Source organism: Anabrus simplex, chromosome 2 (assembly GCF_040414725.1).
Source record: "Anabrus simplex isolate iqAnaSimp1 chromosome 2, ASM4041472v1, whole genome shotgun sequence".
Lineage (NCBI taxonomy): Eukaryota > Metazoa > Arthropoda > Insecta > Orthoptera > Tettigoniidae > Anabrus > Anabrus simplex.
In genome coordinates this window covers 152,852,051-152,870,218 of record NC_090266.1, presented here as the reverse complement: position 1 = coordinate 152,870,218, position 18,168 = coordinate 152,852,051, and positions in this window count along the sequence as shown.

Sequence of the window (18,168 nt, the reverse complement as noted above, 5' to 3'; positions counted from 1 at the left end):
TCTCCTCTCACCAATTCGATTCAGTATCTCTTCATTCGTGATTCGATCTATCCATCTAACCTTCAGCATTCTTCTGTAACACCACATTTCAAAAGCTTCTATTCTCTTTCTTTCTTTCTGAGCTAGTTATCGTCCATGTTTCACTTCCATACAATGCCACGCTCCACATGAAAGTCTTCAAAAACATCTTTCTAATTCCGATATCAATGTTTGAAGTGAGCAAATTTCTTTTCTTAAGAAAGCTCTTCCTTGCTTGTGCCAATCTGCATTTTATGTCCTCCTTACTTCTGCCATTGTTAGTTATTTTACTACCCAAGTAACAATATTCATCTACTTCCTTTAAAACTTAGTTTCCTAATCTAATATTTCCTACATCACCTGCCTTTGTTCAAGTGCACTCCATTACTTTTGTTTTGGACTTATTTATTTTCATTTTCTACTCCTTACCCAAGACTTCGTCCATACTATTCATCAGCTTCTCGAGATCTTCTGAGTCTCAGATAAAATAACAATATCATCGGCAAATCTCAAGGTTTTGATTTCCTCTCCTTGGACTGTGATTCCCTTTCCAAATTTCTCTTTGATTTCCTTTACTGCCTGTTCTATGTAAACATTGAAAAGGAGGGGGGACATACTGCAGCCTTGCCTCACTCCTTTCTGGATTGCTGCTTCTTTTTCAAAGCCCTCGATTCTTATCACTGCAGACTGATTTTTATACAGATTGTAGATAATTCTTCGTTCTCGGTATCTGATCCCTATCATCTTCAAAATCATAAATAGCTTGGTCCAATCAACATTATTGAATGCCTTTTCTAGATCTACGAATGCCATGTACGTGGGCTTGTCCTTCTTGATTCGATCCTCTAAGATCAGACGTAAAGTCAGGATTGCTTCACATGTTCCTACATTTCTTCTGAAGCCAAATTGATCTTCTCCCAACTCAGCTTCAACTTGTTTTTCCATTCTTCTGTAAATAATACGTGTTAAAATTTTTCAGGCATGAGATACTAAGCTAAAGGTGCAGTAGTTTTCACACCTGTCAGCACCGGCTTTCTTGGGAATAGGTATAACAACATTCTGCCGAAAATCGGATGGGACTTCTCCTGTCTCATACATCTTCAAAAAATCAAAATCTCTTTATTTGCAAATGAGGTGTTTACCTCGGTGGCAAATGGTACACTGAAATACATTGTCAAGCACTAAATATTAAATTAACAAGAGAAGAAAATTTTCCTATAATACAATATTATACAATTTACTCTAACAATGTTTTCTATTAAACACACAGCTCATCCTTAATCTATATATATAAAATAACTTGTCCTGACTGACTGACTGACTGACTGACTGACTGATTCATCATCGCCGAGCCAAAACTACTGGACATAAAGAAATGAAATTTTGGAGATATATTCATATTAAGATGTAGGTGCTCGCTAAGAGAGGATTTTTGGATGTTCCGTCGCTAAGGGGGTGAAAAGGGGGGCGGAATTTTAAAATGTGTGTATCTATATCTCAAAACTTTAAAGTTTACAGATGTAAAAATTGGTATTTAGAATCTTCTTTAAAAATAAGGAAACACGTATTTTTTTGTTTTCAGAAAATCACAATAGGAGGGATGAAAAAGGGTGAAAATATGGGAAAATGGGTTGAATGCCTTTAATCACGATACCGGTACTTATATCTCAGAAACTGAAGATATTACAGACCTGAAAATTGGTACCTTTGATCTCTTTTAAAAATAAAGAAACACGTATTTTTTTTGTTTTTGGAAAACCCAATTAATGGGAGGGTGGAAAGGGGGTGAATTTTTAAAATGAGTGAATCTATATCTACAAACTTGTAAAGTTTGCAAATGTAAAAATTGGTATTTAGAATCTTCATTAAAAATAAAGAAACGTATTTTTTTGTTTTCGGAAAATCGCAATAGGAGTAGTGAAAAGGGGTGAAAAAGTGGTTGAATGCCTTTAATGAGGCTACTTATATCTCAGAAACTGAAGATATTATAGACCTGAAAATTGGTGTTTGGGATTTCCTTTGAAAATAAAGAAACATGTATTTTTTGTTTCTGGAAAACCCAATAAAGGGGCGAGGGGTGAAAAGGGGATAATATTTTAAAATGAGTGTATCTATATCTCAAAACTTTTAAAGGTTATAGATGTAAAAATTGGTATTTAGAATCTCCATTAAAAATAAAGAAACACGTATATTTTGTTTTCGGATAATCCTAACAGGAAGGGTGGAAAAGGTTGAAAAAGGGGTCGAATGCATTTCATGAGTCTACTTATATTTCAGAACCTGAAGATATTACAGACCTGAAAATTGGTGTTTGGGATCTCCTTTAAAAATAAAGAAACACGCATTTTTTGTTTGTGGAAAATACAATTAATGGGGGGAGGGGGTGAAAAGGGGGTGAATTTTTAAAATGAGTGTATCTATATCTCAAAACTTTTTAAGTTTATAGATGTAAAAATTGGTATTTAGAATCTCCTTTAAAAATAAAGAAACACGTATTCTTTTGTTTTCGGAAAATCCCAATAGGAAGGGTGTAAAATGGTGAATAATGGGTTGAATGCCTTTCATGAGGCTACTTATATTTCAGAACCTGAAGATATTACAGACTTGAAAATTGGTATTTTGGGTGTACTTTAAAAGTAAAGAAACACGTATTTTTTCGTTTTTGGAAAATCCAAATATTGGGGGGTGAAAAGGGGGGTTAACTTTTTAAAATGAGTGTGTCTACATCTTAAAACTTTAAAATTTACAGATGTAAAAAATTGGTAGTTAGAATCTCCTCTAAAAATAAAGGAACACGTATTTTTTTTTGTTTCCAGTAAATCCTAATAGGAGGGGTGTAAAAGGGTGAAAAATGGGTTGAATGCCTTTAATTAGGATACACATATCTCATAAACGAAAGATATTACATAACTGATAATTCGCATATGGCATCTCCTTTAAAAATAAAGAAACACGTATTTTTTAGTTTTTGGAAAAGCCAATTAATGGCGGTTAAACAGGAGTGACAAATTGGGGTGAATTTTTTGAAAGACAATATCTACAGAATATCTTGGAAACGTAAAATGTTACAGACGTAAAGAGTGGGTGTACATCTCCTGTAAATGTAAAGAAATATAGGTGATTTGTTTTTGGAAACTCCACTTAAGGGGAACTCAAAAGGGTTGAAATTTTAAAATGAGAATTTTTACAGTATATCTAAAAAAACTTAACATGTTACAGAGGTGAAAAATGGTATTTTTTATCTCTATTAAACATAAAGAAAAGTCTGTTTTTAGTTTTCGGAAATACCACTTGGGTGGAGGGCGGAGGATAAGAGTGACTGAAAATGGTGATGAATTCTTTTAATTAGGCTACTGATATCTCAAAAATGAAGATGTTGCAGACGTGAAATTTGATATTTGCAATCTGCTTTAAAAGTAAAGAAACATGTATTCTCGGAAAATCCAATGAAGGTGTGGGGGGTGAAAGAATTGAGAAATTAATTGACTTAATCGTATGAGAATGCATACATCTAATAAAAACTAAAGTTGTTGCAGACGTGAAAATTCGTACTTGGATCTCCTTTAAAAACAAAGAAAAACGCGTTTTGGTGGGGAAACCATCTTGGAGGGCGGGAGTGTAAAGGAGTTGAATTCCTTTCATGAGGACACATAAATCAAAAACTGAAGAAGTTAGAGTCGTGATAATTGGTATTTAGAAGATCCTTTACTATTAAAGAAACAAGTATTTTTTGCGGGAAAATTCACTTGGGGGGGGGGGGATTATTGTGAAATGAAGTGAAAAAAATTAAATTATTTTTATGGGGATACTTATATCTCAAAACTGAAGGTAATAGACGTGAACATTGGTGTTTGGAATCTCCCTTAAACATAAAGAAACAAGCATTCTTTTAATTTTTTTGGGGGGGGGGGGTGGCGGTAAATAAACTTAACGGCGGTGGGATGTAGAATGAGGTGAGACCAATTGATTTTACTGTTATTAATGTACTTATAAGGATCCTCCGTTGCTCATGCGGCAGCGCGCCGGCCTCTCACAGCTGGGTTCCGTGGTTCAAATCCCGGTCACTCCATGTGGCATTCGTGCTGGACAAAACGAATGCGGGACAGGTTTTTCTCCGGATACTCCGGTTTTCCCTGTCATCAGCCATTCCAGCAACACATAATAATAATAATAATAATAATAATAATATTCCGGACCGGCGTCAAATGTGCGGACCGCGCTGGAAACGGCTCCTGGACGGGTAATGACTAAGAATGCAGTCCGGCCGTGGGTTCAGTGCCGCCAAGGCACCCAATATGACAGCACGCCGGATCTCCTAAAGGATTTTATCCATATTAAAAATATTATAGGAAAAGATGGCAAAGATTTACGGGCCCAACTGACCGGGAGGAATACCTGAGCCTAGCCCGGGAAGTACGAAATCGATTGCTGGAAAGGAAGATTTAAAAATGGGAGGAAACGTGCCGTAAAATAATAGAAAACCAGTCAGATCGGGAATTTTGGTGGATTCTCGCAGAAAACGAGTCAGATCGTGAATTTCGGCGGATTATGTATCTAAAACAATAAGCATTCAATTATAAATTTCTGTATAATACCGTAGCGAAGCACGGGTATCTTGCTAGTCTATATATATAAAATAATTTGTCCTGACTGACTGACTGATTCATCATCGCCGAGCCAAAACTACTGGACATAAAGAAATGAAATTTTGAGCATAGATGTAGGTGCTCGCTAAGAAAGGATTTTTGGATATTCCTTCGCTAAGGGGGTAAAAAGGGTGTTGGAATTTTAAAATGAGTGTATCTGTATCTCAAAACTTTGAAAGTTTACAGATGTAAAAATTGGTATTTAGAATCTCCTTTAAAAATAAGGAAATACGTATTTTTTTGTTTTCAGAAAATCCCAATAGGAGGGGTAAAAAACGGTAAAAAAGGGGGTTGAATGCCTTTAATCAGAATACCGGTACTTATATCTCAGAACCTGAAGGTATTACAGACCTGAAAATTGGTACTTTTGATCTCTTTTAAAAATAAAGAAACACGTATTTTTTTTGTTTTTGAAAAATCCAATTAATGGGAGGGTGAAAAGGGGGGTGAATTTTTAAAAACAGTGCATCTATATCTCAAAACTTTTAAAGTTTACAGATGTAAAAATAGGTATTTAGAATCTTTATTAAAAATAAAGAAACACGTATTTTTTGTTTTCGGAAAATCCCAATAGGAGGGGTGAAAAGGGGTGAAAATGGATTGAATGCCTTTAATGAGGATACTTATATCTCAGAAACTGAAGATATTACAGACCTGAAAATTGGTACCTTTGATCTCTTTTAAAAATAAAGAAACACGTATGTTTTTGTTTTTGGACAATCCAAATAATGGGGGTGAAAAGGGGGGTGAATTTTTAAAATGAGTGTATCTACATCTCAAAACTTTTAAAGTTTACAGATTTAAAATATGGTATTTAGAATCTCCTTTAAAAATAAAGAAACACTTTTTTTGTTTTCGGAAAATCCCGATAGGAAGGGTGGAAAAGGGTGAAAAAGAGGTTGAATGCCTTTAACGAGGCTACTTATATTTCAGAACCTGAAGATATTACAGACCTGAAAATTGGTATTGGGGATCCACTTTAAAAATAAGGAAACACGTATATTTTCGTTTTTGAAAAATCCGGATAATGGGGGGTGAAAAGGGGGGTGAATTTTTAAAATGAATGTGTCTATATCTTAAAACTTTAAAGTTTACAGATGTAAAAATTGGTATTTTGAATCTCCTTTAAAAGTAAAGGAATAAGTATTTTTCGTTTTCTGTAAATCCCAATAGGAGGGGTGTAAAAGGGTGAATAGTGGGTTGAATGCCTTTAATGAGGATACATATATCTCAGAAACTGAATATATTACAGGACTAAAACTTTGTGATATGGGATCTCCTTTAAAAATAAAGAAACGCGTATTCTCGGAAAATCCAATGAAAGGGGTGGGGGGAAGAATTCTAAAATTAATTGACTTAATTGTATGAGAATACATACATCTAATAAAAACTAAAGTTATTACGGACGTGAAAATTGGTATTTTGATCTCCTTTAAAAACAAAGAAATACGCGTTTTGTGGGGGAAACCATCTTGGGGGGCGGGAGTGGAAAGGAGTTGAATTCCTTTCATGAGGACACATAAATCAAAAACTGAAGAAGTCGTGATAACTGCTATTTAGAAGATCCTTTACTATTAAAGAAACAAATATTTTTTGCCGGAAAATTTACTTAAGGGGGAGGGGGGGAGAAGTGTGTAAGGAAGTAAAAAAAGCGAATTATTTTTATGGGGATACTTATATCTCAAAACTCAAGGTAATAGACGTGAACATTGGGGTTTGGAATCTCCTTTAAACATAAAGAAACACTCCTTTTAATTTTTTTTTGGGGGGGGGGGTTAAATAAACTTAACGGCGGTGGGGTGTAAAAGGAGGTGAGACCAATTGATTTTGCTGTTCATAATGTACTTATAAGGAGCCTCCGTTGCTCAGGCGGCAGCGCGCCGGCCTCTCACAGCTGGGTTCCGTGGTTCAAATCCCGGTCACTCCATGTGACATTCGTGCTGGACAAAACGGAGGCGGGACAGGTTTTTCTCCGGATACTTCGCTTTTCCCTGTCATCATTCATTCCAGCAACACTGTCCAATATTTCACTTCATTTGTCATTCATCGATCATTGCCCCAGAGGAGTGCTTCGGCAGCCGGCACAATTCCTACTGTCGCCGCTAGATGGGACTTTATTCATTCCATTCCTGACCCTGTCGAATGACTGGAAACAGGCTGTATATTTTCGATGTACTTATTCTGATCATAAACCGATCTTTTTAATCTTTCCTGGGTTCGTTTTCAACAGCCAACTTTTCCTTCGGAGAACGTTCTTATATTACAGTAGATTCTCCTGGCATATGAATAAGAATTTAAACACATTTGAAATAAACGATAGGAATGAGATTGACCGTCCAATTGTTCACCTCTATAATAAGGTCAATAATGCACGGAAGTATGTCATTCGTATCGCCAGAAATCCCGCACACTTGCCTACGCGCGACATTGGTGCTGGTCACATTATCAACAATAACAATGACAGCAGATGTAATTTACCGCCAAGTAGCGGTCTTGCATCTTGCTGTGGGGTCCAGAACATCTATAATAATAATAATAATAATGTTATGAACCGTCGTCAAATGTGCGGACCGCGGTGGAAACGGATCCTGGACGGGTAATGACTAAGAATGCAGTCTGTCCGCGGGTTCAGTACCGCCAAGGCACCCAAGACGACACCACGCCGGATCTCCTGAAGGATTTGTTCCATATTAAAAATGCTTATAAGAAAAGATGGCAAAGATTTAGGGACCCAACTGACAGGGTGGAACACCTGGACCTAGCCTGGGAAGTACGAAATCGATTGCTGGAAATAAAGATTGAAAAATGGGAGGAAACTTGCCATAATCTATTAGAAAACGAGTCAGATCGCGATTTTTTGCGGATTCTCGCAGAAAACGATTCAGATCGCGAATTTCGGCTGATTATATATCTAAAACAACATTCAATTATAAATTTCAGTATAATACCGTAGCGAAGTACGGGTATCTTGCTAGTCTATATATATAAAATAACTTGTCCTGACTGACTGATTCATCATCGCCGAGCCAAAACTACTGGACATAAAGAAATGAAATTTTGGGGATATATTCATATTAAGATGTAGGTGCTCGCTAAGAGAGGATTTTTGGATATTCCTTCGCTAAGGGGGTGAAAAGGGTGGTGAAATTTTAAAATGAGTGTATCTATATCTTAAAACTTTAAACGTTTACAGATGTAAAAATTGGTATTTAGAATCTTCTTTAAAAATAAGGAAACACGTTTTTTTTTGTTTTCAGAAAATGCCAATAGGAGGGGTGAAAAAGGGTGAAAATAGGGGAAAATGGGTTGAATGCCTTTAATCAGGATACCGGTACTTATATCTCAGAAACTGAAGATATTACAGACCTGAAAATTGGTAATTTTGATCTCTTTTAAAAATAAAGAAACACGTATTTTTTTGTTTTTGGAAAATCCAATTAATGGGAGGGTGAAAAGGGGGTGAATTTTTAAAATGAGTGAATCTACAGGGTGTTAGGTGTATACCTGCAGATATTTCTTCTAGCAATAGAGAACGATGTGACGAACCACTATATATCAAACTTATAGTAATTCTCGGAAGTTATTTTCGAGAGCAAAAAGATACGATGTTTTTAGAATAGGTAGTATGCCTTGTTCTTGTGAATGAATAGCTTCCCATTGAGAACAGGTGAGTCACGCGCCATGCGTGCCAAACTGGTTTCTGTTTATGTTTACGTGCAACAGCTAAACGCTACCTATGCAATGCACGAGATGTTACGTAACATACTTGTCAAACTGGTTTTATGTTTAAGAGCAACTGAGCTACGATAACAGCTGAAGGTGGCTACTACAGTAGCGTATGCCTTGTTACGTTACATTCTCGCCAGACTGGTTTCGTAGTTGTCAGTATTCAGTTTCCGTCTTAGGGGCTTCAGAAACCCTGGTCATCGGTTTCGGACCCTGGAGATGTACCGAATTCTCAGCGTTAATACTGGTTCATTTGCTGTTATGTCCTTTAAGGGATTGGGATATGTGTGGTCATCAGCCCCGTGGTCTACTGAGTATGGAAATGACCTGAAAACCTGAATCGGTGCGGGACCTGTACGAGCGTGTGATATAATTATTGGTTGGGATAGGCGCGCCGGGACGTGAAATACAGTAGATCGCCGTTGTGCATTGCGTAAAGGTAGAAGAAAGATGGCAGGTCCTTACGCCAACGAAAGCAGTCATGGGATGCCCAAATGAGTAGCATCGGAACTGAATTATCGAAACACATCGAACGTTTAGTTTCAAAGGAATATTGGACATGTTATACAACTAAATAAATTAAACGTGCCTACATTTCGTGCCTCCTTCCGGGCTGAGTTGCTCAGACGGTTGAGGTGCAGGCCTTTTGACTCCAACTTTACCGGTTCGAACCTGGCCCAGTCCGGTGGTATTTGAAGGTGCTCAAATACTGTAGGTCAGCCTCGTGTCGGCAGATTTTCTGGTACATAAAAAGAACTCGTGCGGGACTAAATTCGGGCACCTCAGCGTCTCAGAAAACCGTAGAAGTAGTTAGTGGGACGTAAAGCATTTAACGTTATTATTATTATTATTATTATTATTATTATTATTATTAGGTCATTAAAAACTGAAATACGTGGAAGAAAATAGTAAAATATGCGTGGTTTAAGAGGAAACAAGATGAAATGTATGTCACGTGAGTTAGCATCGGTCGCAGTAGTTACCTACAGATTACTATGCGTAAAACGAGAACCAGGTCAAGCTCGTGGGGATGAGTCAGTTGTAATCTCGTATTGTGTATAAACATCAAACATACACATCAACAAATATAAGAAACATAAACAAGGTTACACGTTAGAGATATGTAGCTATTAACCTGAACGCCAGGCCGACGGTCGCTTTCATGAGTACAGATGAGTTATCAAATTATACACAATCCACAGATGTAGAACATATCTAAGAAGATTCCGCCACAACTATATTACATTTTACTATGATGGTACTAATAACAAATCACAGCAGCTATTGGCTTTACGTCGCTCCTACACAGATAGGCCTTATGGCGACGATGGGACTGGAACGGGCTAGGACAGGGAAGGAAGCGGCCGTGGCCTTAATTAAGGTACAGCACCAGCATTTGCCTGATGTGAGAATGGGAAACCACGGAAAACCATCTTCTGGGCTGCCGAGAGTGGGGTTCGAACCCACTATCTCCCGAATAATGGATACTGGCCACACTGAAATGAAATGTCGTATGGCATTTAGTGCCGGGAGTGTCCGAGGACAAGTTCGGCTCGCCAGATGCAGGTCTTTTGATTTGACTCCCGTAGGCGACCTGCGCGTCGTGATGAGGATGAAATGATGATGAAGATGGCACATACACCCAGTTCCCGTGCCAGCAAATTTAACCAATTAAGGTTACATTTCCGACCCTCCCGGGAATCGAACACGGTACCCCTGTGACCAAAGGCCAGCACGCTAACCATTTAGCCATGGAGCTGGACTTAAGCGACTGCAGCTATCGAGCTCGGTAAATCGCAGCAGATTAATTTACTGCGTGTTGAGATGATGTCGGTAGAATACAGTATACCTGTTAAGACATAAGGCTGCAGTAGAAGAAGAGGAAGAAGAAGGTAACGAGAGCCACATAGTCAAGCAGCACACAGCTGAACAAAGTGCACATTAGTGACACAGACATAAGAGTGGCGTGGTCGCGGGAACTACAGTCGCATTCGTAACACTCTGTTGTAGAAAAATAATGAAGTAACATACAGTACGGGCTCCGTAATTCCAGGTGGACGGTAACAAGACTATCTCGAATAGAAAAGTACGGATTTACGAACGTACACGAAAACGCCTGTGAACAACATAATGTACCTATGTTAAACATTACAGTACAACAGTTTAGAAAACAAAAACATACTGATTGCATTAAAAGAAATGTTAAACTTTCTTTTGTAAATTAACAAAACACTCTAGGCAATCTTCTTAAGTTAAATGTTAACTTATAGTTCCTATTTCAGTAATGATGAATATAAAACGATTATTTTATTGAATATTTATACGTGACGACGACGACGACGATGATGATGATGATGATGATGATGATTGCTGTCTTAATGTCATCAGCCCTTAAAAACGCAAAGTGTCCTCTGTTTTAACTCGTATTGAATAAGAAACAAAATATGAATTGTTGGAAGCCTTTCCCGATAGATTCATGAAGGGCGACCCGTGTTCTGTTCTGCCACACGATACACTAGCAGCATATAATGGTATTCGTGGTATTCATACACTGGCATTATCAAATACTACTACTGATGCTACTACTACGAAGTAACTCGCGTACTAGTACGGACGATAATTCGCATCTCTGACAGCTGTTATTCAGGTCAAGGTCAGACAGACCGGTTTCATGTAGGGGTCGCTAGGAACAGCAGACAACCGGCACGTGACAGGTCTAATGCTTTTGTCGAACTGCTTACGTGGAATATTCTCCCACAGTGCGATTTCAATATCATGGTCTTTTGGGAGTCCAACTCGCCGTATGCAGAAACAACCCGTGTTGACGTGTACGTAAATAAAGTTTATTACGTCAACGAAAGAATGCACGGGATAGAATTTCAAAGTGAGTAGTATCGGAATTGAAATGTCAAAACACATCGAACGTTTTACTTCATACCAGTAAGGGACATGTTATAAACATAAACTAATTAAACGTACCTTCCTTTCGTGCTTCCAACCGAAGAGAACATGTTTAAATGTAAATGAGAACCTTCTAGCTTACTGCTGATTTTGCAGTGCCTGTTCAACGTATCAAAATAAACGTTGCCAGGCTGAGTGGCTCAGACGGTTCAAGCACTGGTTTCATGAACTTAGCAGGCTCGATCCTGGCTCAGTCCGCTGGTATTTGAAGGTGCTCAAATACGACCGCTTCTGATCGGTAGATTTACGGGCACGTTAAAGAATACCTGTGGGCAAAATTCCGACACCGCGCGTCTCCATTGGCATGTGAAGATTTATTATTATTGTTATTATTATTATTATTATTGGGCGAGTTGGCCGTGCGATTAGCTTGCATCCGTCGAAAAGCCACTAACAATATTATTATAAAAACTGTGTTAGTCTATTATTACTATTATGAAAATAAAAGTTAATCGCCCCACTCAAACTTCGTAGCTCGTAATCTGTCAGAAAACACTAAAGAAAATAGTGAACTTTTAACAGGTCCGAATTATTATTAATATTATAATTGCAGACATGTCTCCGAAATTACCGAAGCATGTACTTACAAATTGTTTTACGTCGCACCGACACAAATAGGTCTTACGGCGACGATGGGGGAGAAAAGGGATACAAGTGGGAAGGAAGCGTTCGAAGTCTAATACAGGTACAGTTCCAGCATTTCCCTGATGTGAAAATGGGAAACTACGGAAAACCATCATCCCGGCTACCGACAGTGGAGTTCGAACCCACTATCACCAGAATACAAGCTCACAGCTGCGCGCCCCTAACCGCACGATCAACTTACTCTAAGCTCCAATGCCGGTCTGCGTAGCTCGGACGATAGAGCGCTGGTCTTCTGATCCCACCTTGGCAGGTTCGATGGTTGCTCAGTTCGGTGGTATTTCAAGGTGCTGAAATACGCCACTCTCGTGTCTGTGGATTTACTTGCATTTAAAAAAGTACTGCTTTACAAAATTCTAGCACTTCAGCGTCTTCGAAAACCGTGAAAATTAGTTAGTGGAACGTAAAGATATTAGTAGTAGTAGTACTAGTAGTAGTAGTAACATTATTATTACGGACGTTTTAATTAAACGGGTCCGTTACATTACCTATCGGCACTTACTGTCCAGTAATTAGCCTTCTGTCCACCTCTGTGTTGTAGTGGTTAGTGTGATTAGTTGCCAACCCCCGGAGGCCCGTGTTCCATTCCCAGCTCCGCCACGAAATTTGAAAAGTGGTACGAGGGCTGGAACGGGGTCCACTAAGCCTCGGGAGGTCAAATGGGTAGAGGTGGTTCGATTCCCACCTCAGCCATCCTGAAAGTGGTTTCCCGTAGTTTCGCAATTCTCCAGGCAAATGCCGGGATGGTACCTAACTTAAGGCCACGGCCGCTTCCTTCCCTTTTCCTTGTCTATCCCTTCCAATCTCCCCATTCCCCCGAAAGGCCTACACAAGACCCCTGTTCAGCATAGAAGGTGAGGCCGCCTGGGCGAGGTACTGGTCATTCTCCCCGACCCAATGTCTCACGCTCCAGAACACTGCTCTTCAGCGGTAGAGGTGGGATCCCTCACTGAGTCCGAGGGAAAACCAACCCTGGAAGGTACACAGATTAGGAAAAAGAAAAATAAGCCTTCTATTAGAAATGCCCGGCGGCAATTCCACAGTAGACCGAGCACGATAGCTGCAGTCGCTTAACTGCGGCCAGTACCCAGTATTCGGGAGATAGCAGGTTCGAACTCCACTGTCGGCGGCCCTGACGATGATTTTCCGTGGTTTCCCATTTTCACACCAGGCAAATGCTGGGACTGTACCTTAATTAAGGCCACGGCCGCTTCCTTCCCACTCCTAGCCCTTTCCTGTCCCATCGTCGCCATAAGACTTATCTGTGTCGGTGCGACGTAAAGCATCTAGCAAAAGAAATCCACAGTAGCTATTTTTCCTTCGAGCAATGTTCACGCATGGTTGCAACTACGGTTTTTGAAATCTGTCTCATTAATAACAATATGACTGAATACTTACAGCCTTTTCTTTCAGTGTCCACCGTCCTTTCATTGACCTGAAAAGTTTATGAATAAGCATAGACAACTCGCATTGTCTTTTGTCAGAAATTCATCGTAGACTGTCGCAATAACAGCACAGAAATGTTGCGCTCATTTTTCATTTACTTATTAACTATTTCCTTTCATTTTGTCAGCTTGGATCACTGAGTAATGCCATTGACGTCTTATAAATCACACACAACTACACAATACTTTATTCGCACGTATGTGCTGGTGCGTATCTTCGAGGTCACTGTAAGGATTCTGTGTACATTTCAGAGTACCCTAGACCGGTTTTCGAGTACAGCAAGTGGCCTGGCACGTGAGTCATCCTCTCCTACTTGCCAAGCCTTTAGGGGAAGTGCACAACAACATGTGTTGGCTTGCGATAAGAAACAGGTTCAACAAGCCCTATACTCTGCTACTGTACTTCCACTACGCGTGGACAAAATGACGTAACCGGCATATCCTGCTACGGCCGTTCAAAACACATTAGGTCCTGAAATATTTGGCTCAGTTATGGGCAAACTAATAGGACAAGATAAAAAGTACATAGCATATATTGTGAGATGTCTTTTTCTTTGCCGACTAGCTTAATATCTGCACGTATACACCTAACACCCTGTATATCTCCAAACTTTTAAAGTTTGCAGATGTAAAAAATTGGTATTTAGAATCTTCATTAAAAATAAAGAAACACGTATTTTTTTGTTTTCGGAAAATCGCAATAGGAATCGTGAAAAGGGGTGAAAAAGGGGTTGAATGCCTTTAATGAGGATACTTATATTTCAGAACCTGAAGATATTACAGAACTGAAAATTTGTATATGGGACCTCCTTTAAAAATAAAGAAACACGTATTTTTTAGCTTTTGGAAAATCCAATTAATGGCTGTTAAACAGTAGTGACAAATTGGGGTGAATTTTTTGAAAGCCTATATCTACAGAATATCCTGGAAACGTAAAATGTTACAGACGTAAAAAGTGGGTGTTTGGAATCTCCTGTAAATGTAAGGAAACATAGGTGATTTGTTTTTGGAAACTCCACTTAAGGGGAACTCAAAAGGGGTGAAATTTTAAAATGAGAATTTTTACAGTATATCTAAAAAAAACTTAACATGTTACAGAAGTGAAAAATGGTATTTTTTATCTCTATTAAACATAACGAATCGTGTATTTTTAGTTTTCGGAAATACCACTTGGGTGGTGGGGGGGTGGGTAAAAGTGACTGAAAATGGTGTTGAATTCTTTTAATTAGGCTACTGATATCTCAAAAATGAAGATATTACAGACGTGAAATTTGATATTTGCAATCTGCTTTAAAAGTAAAGAAAGACGTATTCTCGGAAAATCCAATGAGAGGGGGGGGGGGTGAAAGAATTGAAAATTTAATTGACTTAATTGTATGAGAATGCATACATCTAATAAAAACTAAAGTTGTTACAGACGTGAAAATTCGTATTTCGATCTCCTTTAAAAACAAAGAAAAACGCGTTTCGGTGGGGAAACCATCTTGGAGGGTGGGAGTGTAAAGGAGTTGAATTCCTTTCATGAGGACACAAATCAAAAACTGAAGAAGTTAGAGTCGTGATAATTGGCATTTAGAAGATCTTTTACTATTAAAGAAACAAGTATTTTTTGCGGGAAAATTCACTTGGGGGGGGGGGGGAGTAGTGTGAAATGAAGTGAAAAAAGTAATTATTTTTATGGGGATATTTATATCTCAAAACTGAAGGCAATAGACGTGAACATTGGTGTTTGGAATCACCTTTAAACATAAAGAAACAAGCCTTCTTTTAATTTTTTTTTTGGAGGGGGGAGGTGGCGGTAAATAAACTTAACGGCGGTGGGGTGTAGAAGGAGGTGAGACCTATTGATTTTACTGTTCATAATGTACTTATAAGTATCCTCCGTTGCTCAGGCGGCAGCGCGCCGGCCTCTCACAGCTGGGTTCCGTGGTTAAAATCCCAGTCACTCCATGTGACATTCGTGCTGGAAAAACGGAGGCGGGACAGGTTTTTCTCCGGATACTCCGGTTTTCCCTGTCATCAGCCATTCCAGCAACACATAATAATAATAATAATAATAATAATAATAATAATAATAATAATAATGTACCGGACCGTCGTCAAATGTGCGGACCGCGCTGGAAACGGCTCCTGGACGGGTAATGACTAAGAATGCAGTCCGGCCGCGGGTTCAGTGCAGCCAAAGCACCCAATATGACACCACGCCGGATCTTCTGAAGGATTTTATACATATTAAAATGATTATAGGAAAAGATGGCAAAGATTTACGGACCCAACTGACCGGGAGGAATACCTGAGCCTAGCCCGGGAAGTAAGAAATCGATTCCTGGAAAGGAAGATTGAAAAATGGGAGGAAACGTGCCGTAATCTAATAGAAAACGAGCCAGATCGGGAATTTTGGTGGAATCTCGCAGAAAATGAGTCAGATCGCGAATTTCGGCGGATTATATATCTAAAACAATAAGCATTCAATTATAAATTTCAGTATAATACCGTAGCGAAGCACGGGTATCTTGCTAGTCAATTTATATTGTTTACAAAATTCTACTTATAATATCTCCTGTACTACTTACAAATATAGTCAACTGATATACAGTATGTGGAATTACTTCAAATGATACTATACAACTGGTATAAGATTATTATTTACATTGCATTTATTTATTTACTTTTTTTTTTTTTTTTTTTTTTTACCCGTTCTGGATCCTATGTAGCATAACGACCTGCTGCGTCTTAACCAGAGCCCCTTTTGCCACCACTTTTCAGAGTTCCTGAAGGGCCTTCACAGCTACCGTAGCGGTCCCAGGGCCCTCGAAGTCCCCACTGTACTTCACCCCTACAGGCAGTCCCCTACTTTGGCTGTCCAAACTCCTTAGACCAGGGGATGGAATTAATTTATTCACACACATTTTTTTTTTTATTTACAATAACCTGCACTGGTCGAATGCCCTCTAACACTTCATTTATTTTCTCTCTTGCTGTTTATTCTCTTCTTGAATATCTGTACAAATTTTGGAAAAGGATCAAACACTACCCCTGGTAAACTGTTCCACTCCCTCACACCCTTCCCAATGAATGAAAATTTACCCCAATCGCTTCTGCTAAAATTCCTTCTAATTTTATATTTGTGGTCAGTCCTGCTGATATAATTATTTTCCCACTGAAGCCTCTCACGGATATCTCCCCATGCTTCTTCTCCTGTATGGGCTCTATATAATCCTATAAGTCTAGTTTTCTCCCTTCTCTTACTTAAAGTTTCCCACCCAAGTTCCTTTAACATTTCTGATACACTACTCTTTCTCCTGAAATCCCCTGTTACAAATCTTGCTGCTTTCCTCTGCACACTATCTATTTCTTTTATTAGGTATTCTTGGTGAGGATCCCAAACACTGTTTGCATATTCCAATAATGGACGAACCATACTCAAGTAACTTTTTTCTTTTAATTCTTTGTTGCATCCTTTAAGTAGCCTCATTATGACATGTAACGATCTGTATGCTTTCCCAACAATGTCATCAATATGACCCTTCCAGTGCAAATTACTTTCAAATCTCACACCTAAGTATTTGCACTTGCTATCTTTTGGGATAACTACCTCATCCAAAGTATATTCAAATTCAGTTTTAAAGCTCCTGTTTGTAAAAGTTGTAACAGTTGATTTGCCTCCATTAACCTTCATATTATTTTCTTCAACCCATTGTTGGATACTTTCAAGGTCCCTTTGTAATTCTGAACAATCCTCAATGTTGTTTATTTCCCTATAAACAATTATGTCATCTGCATACAATCTTATTTTTGATGTTATATTGTTCCCTAAATCATTTGCGTATATTAAGAAAAGTAACGGACCGATTATACTACCCTCTTGCACACTAAATGAAATAACATTGCCATGCTGGTTTCTCCTAAGGCAGTCAGTAATTCAGAGGGAATGTCATCAGTTCCAGGTGCCTTGTTCCTATTTAGGTCACTCACAGCTCTGTCAAACTCTGACCTCAAAATTGGGTCTCCCATTTCATCAGCATCAACAGCCTCTTCATGCTCCAGAACCAAATTATCTACTTTTTTACCTTGATACAACTGTTGGATATGGTCCTGCCATCTTTCTGCTTTGTCTTCTTTCCCTAGAAGTGGCTTTCCATCTGAGCTCTTGATATTCATACACCTAGATTTCCTTTCTCTAAATGTTTCCTTGATTTTCCTGTATGCAGCATCTACCTTTCCCAGGACCATACAGCCTTCGACATTCTTGCACTTCTCTTTCAGCCATTCTTCCTTAGCTACCTTGCACTTTCTATCCACTTGATTCTTTAATCGCCTGTATTCTTTTCTGCCCTCTTCATTTCTAGCATTCTTGTATTTTCGTTGTTCATCAATCAGGTCTAGTATCTCCTGATTTATCCACTGATTCTTAGTTGATCTTTTCTTCCTTCTTAACATTTCTTCAGCAGCTCTACTGACTTCATTTTTCATGACTCTCCACTCTTCCTCTATAGTGTTTCCTTCAGCCTTTTCATTTAGTCCTTGTGAAACATGTTCCTTGAAACAATCCCTCACACTCTTTTCTTTCAACTTGTCTAGATCCCATCTTTTTGCATTCTTTCCTTTCTTCAATTTCTTCAACTTCATATGGCATTTCATGACCCAACAAGTTGTGGTCAGAGTCCACGTCTGCTCCTGGGAAAGTTTTGCAATCCAACACCTGGTTTCTGAATCTCTGCCGAATCATA